This window comes from Neomonachus schauinslandi, chromosome 12, assembly GCF_002201575.2.
Source record: "Neomonachus schauinslandi chromosome 12, ASM220157v2, whole genome shotgun sequence".
NCBI lineage: Eukaryota > Metazoa > Chordata > Mammalia > Carnivora > Phocidae > Neomonachus > Neomonachus schauinslandi.
This window is the reverse complement of record NC_058414.1, coordinates 6,380,069-6,385,258: the sequence shown is the minus strand read 5'-3', so window position 1 is coordinate 6,385,258 and position 5,190 is coordinate 6,380,069. Positions and strand designations below refer to the sequence as shown.

The window sequence follows — 5,190 nt, the reverse complement described above, 5'->3', positions numbered from 1 at the left end:
TCTTTCTTTCTTTCTTCTTCTTTCTTTCTTTCTTTCTTTCTTTCTTTTTTTCTTTCTTCTTTCTCTTTCTTTCTTTCTTCTCCCTTCCTTCCTCCCTTCCTCCCTCCCTTCCTTCTTTTCTTTCTTCTTTCTTTCTTTCTTTCTTTCTTTCTTTCTTTCTTTCTTTCTTTTTCTTCTTTCTTTCTTTTTCTCCCTTCCTTCCTCCCTTCCTTCCTTCCTCCTTTCCTTCCTTCCTTCCTTCCTTCCTTCCTTCCTTCCTTCCTTCCTTCCTCCCTCCTTCCCTCCCTCCCTCCCTTCCTCCCTTCCATTCTTTCTTTTTCTTTCTCTCTACCATAGTGCTGTGAAGCAGTTGCAGTGTAATGGTGAGAATGTGGAAGCAAGCCTGCCTTTAGCGTGGCCATAATAATGGGGTTAGTACTTGTTATATGCTTATGAGGGGCCTACTCTCTTAGCCACCTTTCCAAAATAACTTGCTTAATGCTTCTAACAATCCTATGTTTTCTACTTTTCCCATTTCATAGAGAAGGAGAAATTAGGTATAAAATGCTAAATATAATTTGCCCAGCATCACAAAGATAGTAAAGTAAGGACCAGATTCAAATCCACAGTGTGGCCTATGGGTGCATAGGTAAAACCAGTTACCGTGGTTTGGTTTAATTTTTAGAAAAAAATCTCTTTATTTTACACTCTATATTCAGATGCTCTTCCCTAGAGAGGCACCGTATCCCATGCTTATCACTAAAACATCACTCTTTGATTTTTTTATATCCCTTTATAGTTCTTGGGTCTTGGTTCAGCTATTGTTTTTAGCAGTAAGTCATATATTCCAGGTTTTGTGCTACCTGCCACTTTATTTCCGTCTGTCAAATATAGCTGTTGTTTATCTTAGTGATTTATCAAAATTTCTTATCAATTCATTTTTTAAAGCTATCAAACTCTTCCAAATCCACTCTCTTTAAAACTGGGGAAGATCCACTTTGTCAAAATAGTTATAGAAGTTGAAGGCAGAAAGGGCTGCTACATCTTTCTTTATGTTCCGGGGTTCTTTTCAAAGTGCCAATTTCATTTGTACCTATAAACTTTAAAGATACTTAGTTCACCCAAACTTTCTGGCTGACACAAAACGGAATTCTCAGTACCTGAATTGCAATCATGGAAGATAACAGGCTCACACTGTGTGCCTTGTACCGTGATTGATTTTCAGATGCTCTTCAGCAAACCACTTGCAGCTTAATTGGAAAAAAAAAAAATCATTCCTCCAGGCTGTGTAAGGTGCAAATTTAGAGCAAAGTAGATTTTTTCTTGATTAGAAAGCATCCAAGTGCATTAGAGAATAGGTATGAACAGAGACAATGGCTAAACATCAAGGGCCTAACCCCACTAGGATAGCTGGGAACCTATTTTTCTGCAGCATAGTTGTTTCAAGAGTTAGGGATTTACAACCAGCAAAATGTCAATAAAATATTTGAGGACTAATATGAGATTTTATTTTGTAGTAAGAACGCTTAAATACATACACGCAGACATTCCCACCTAGTCCACCAATCATCATACCACACACACACAGATATTACCACTTATAATTTAGCCTTATGTAAATTTCACTAAAATGTTCCAATTTTTCTAATTTCCCCATGAATACAAGGCTATGTCTCTGTAGAATAGGAGTGGTCAAAGGAAGAATTATTTTGTAGGCTGTAAGGATTCAGCTGGAATTCCAAAATCTGCTGAGAAAAGCAATTCAATACCTGGATATTGTATTTTGAACATATCAGACATCCAGCTACTTGGATATCTATTCACTCAACAAATATTTGTTAAATTTCTATTACTTGTCAAATTTCTGTACCTAAGCCAAGATATGACAGCTTTATAAATGAGCAAGAAGCAAGACGTTATAGACTTGTGTGTATATGAGGATAACATATATTCAATGTGTGCATAGTTTATCATGAAACAAAATAAATAATCCAATCCAATAGCCACCCCTTGTCTGTGAGAAATATGTTCTAAAACCTCAGTGGATGCCCAAATCACTGATAGTACCGAACCCTATGTATACTGTTTTTTTTTTTTTCCTATAACTATAATAAAGTTCAGTTTAAATCAGGCACGGTAAGAGATTAGCAATGATAACTAATAATAAAATAGGATAATTAAAACAATACACTGTAATTAAAGTTATGTGAATGTGATCTCTATCTCTCAAAATATTTTATTGTCTTCTTGTAATGATGTGAGATGATAGATGCCTACGTGATGAGATGCAGTGAGGTGGATGGTACAGACATTGTGACGTAGCATTAGGCTGCTATTCACCTGCTATTGACCTTCTGACAGTGTATCAGAAGGATCATGTACTTCCAGACCTATAGTTAGGGAGGGACTACTGTATAAAATGAAAACACAGCAACGAAATGAATTTGACAGAGGTCACATTTTTCTTTCTTTTTTTTTTTTTAGTCAAAATCCAGTTTTATTAATAGAAAATAAACACTTATTCCAGTTTCAGTTGTTATACTTGAAGTTGCTAATAAAAAAAATAAAATAATCCCTTAAAAATCGTGTTTTGACTAAGACAAAGAAACTGTGGTTAAAAAAAAAAAAAAGGTATTCAGCACCATTTGTTCATAGACTTTTCAGAATTTGGTCTTGGAAATTTCCTGTCTGTAAAGTACAGGGATCACTGAGCTACATGAGGAAACCTCTCTGGGACAACCAATGAGGAGTTAAATAATCATCATAAAAGGAATCCCTGTACATTCTGCTTGGTAACCTGGACTATACAATGATGCCCTCCCCTCCAGCTCAGGAGGGACATGCTTCCAAGCACTAAGGTAGGAAGAGTCAGACTGTTACCTGCTGTTAGAATTGGCTAATAACAGTAAATTTCTGGCACAGATGCTACTGGTCCTTAACTCCCTGTGATTTTAGGAAATTCTGTAAATAGCTTCGATTTGATTCAATTTATTCAGAAATTAAACATTTTTTTAAATATTTTATTCATTTATTTGAGAGAATGAGATAGAGAGAGCATGAGAGTGGGGAGGGTCAGAGGGAGAAGCAGACTCCCCGCTGAGCAGGGAGCCCGATGCGGGACTCAATCCTGGGACTCCAGGATCATGACCTGAGCCGAAGGCAGTCGCTTAACCAACTGAGCCACCCAGGCGCCCAGAAATTAAACATGTTTAATATGGTTCACTCTACCAGAGTATCTCCTGGCTTAGTGTCCTTATAAAAATGTAGGTAAATCATAGTCTTAAAGCATACTTAGAATTATGCATTATTCAAGCCCAAACCTATTTTAACAAAATGTCTATAATTAAAAGCAGCTGATGAAATGAAACCCAAAGTTATGACAAGGGAGACTCATCTCACTTGAAGCTGTGTTGCTTAGAGAATTTAAAAAACAAAAACAAAAACATGTGCCCTTAAAGCCATTCAAGGACAGGTAAGGAGCCACCCTCTCTTCATTCTTTACCATAGAATTCCAATCAAAGATGGGCCAAAAATTAGCATTTTTAAATATTTCAGAAAAGTCCATAGAAGTGTTAAGAAGACATTTAACAATGTCTCTCTTTCTTTATCTGTGAGTAGTAGTGCTCATGAGAATTTCCTCATTACACAAAGACAAAGGCAAATCCGTACACCCAGATGTAAGAAGAATGGGAGGTGGACTGTTAGGTCATCCTTAGCAGTAGCTTCTGTGGGCTTTTTTCTATATGCTGATCACCAGTGTGAGTCAGGTGGACTTTCATGAGAGAGTAGTTTTTGGTGGCCAGGACCAGGCATTTCTGCCTAGTAGAATACACAACAGGTAAGGGATTAAGGGAGGTAATACAGGGAAGCTACACTTTCCAGCTCAGAAGTAGTTGATGAAGCCCATATACGAATTCAAGAAGCCCATGGGATCCTCTAACTGTGGATTGTGGCTAATGTGGTCATCCAGAATCGACACTGTGGACTGCATGGTAGCATTTTCCCGTATAGCTCCAAACACTCTGGGTAGGGATTTATGGGATCCAATGGCCCATAGATAAAAAAAATGGGAATAGTTACAGAAGCAAGAGCTCCCACCCAGAGCCTTCTGAACTTCCTCTGGTTGGTGTTCTGTAAGAGATTTTCGATAACTAAGTTCCATCATTGTTGGTTATCCCTTCCCACATGTCCCACAACTCACTCTCAAAGGGTCAGGTGTATGGCCCAAAGACCGGGGTGAGACCTCAGGAGAATACAAAGAAGTTCATCAATCATGTAAGGATGGATGACAGCATGCCTCCATCTTCGAGAAGCTTTAGTGAAGGAGAGGACAGTGAGTCTCAGGAAATATACCTCCATTTGACAGACGGAGACTCTATGGTAAGCTGACCAGATCAATTCTGCTTGAACCTAGAGAACAGCTCCTGAGCAACGGTATCTCCATAATCAGGTGACAAAGTTTGTTACTGTGATTCTGGAGCCCCAGATGCCACAAATGTGCCTCCACAATGCTGACCTACTCAAATATGGAATAGTGACATAGTCTTGGTTTGTCACTGAAGCCAAAGCTCAAGAAAGCAAGGGAAATCACTTAATAAAACCTCAAGGTCATACCTTCCCAAATCTTGTACCAATCATAGCTAGATGTTGGAAAGCCATGTAAAAGCACAACTATCGCAGGACTTCCAACCACATCCACAGAGTCTTGGTAGAAGATCTGCAGTCCCTTATAAATGAAAAACTTGCCTAACAACTTCCATGAGTGATGAGTGAAGAGCAAGAGAAAGTGGGGGCGGGGGGCAGGGAAGGGAGCGGCAGGGGTAGGATATGCAAATAGGCCACCACCAGGGGCACAGCCAGTAACCCCACTTGAACCCATTACTCCCTCATTCTGATTCAGGTAACACATGGGCTACAAGACTCCATGTTTGGGGGAAGCTCACATTTCATATTTAATTAGAACCCTGTGATTGGAATGAGACCTGGGAGAAAATAGCAAGACAGAGAAGTGAGGAGATAGGATATTATATAGCTAAGAAATGTATTACGTAGGCAGGAAATGAAGTAGGGTCCTGGAGTTAGGGAATCCCGGTAACAAAGAATCCCCTAGTGTTTATTAGGAATCATGGAGAGACAGCTTCTCAATTAAGTCCTCTAGATCACAGGGGGGCACAAGGAGCACCGTTGTAAAGCGGTGCCCCAGAATCTTAG

General features: G+C 39.1%; 1 pseudogene; it reads right to left on the bottom strand.

Annotated features, from left to right (window-relative positions):
• Positions 1 to 3,862: 3,862 nt before the first annotated feature.
• On the bottom strand, positions 3,863 to 4,869 carry LOC110592668 (annotated as a pseudogene).
• Between the last annotated feature and the right edge of the window lie 321 nt (positions 4,870 to 5,190).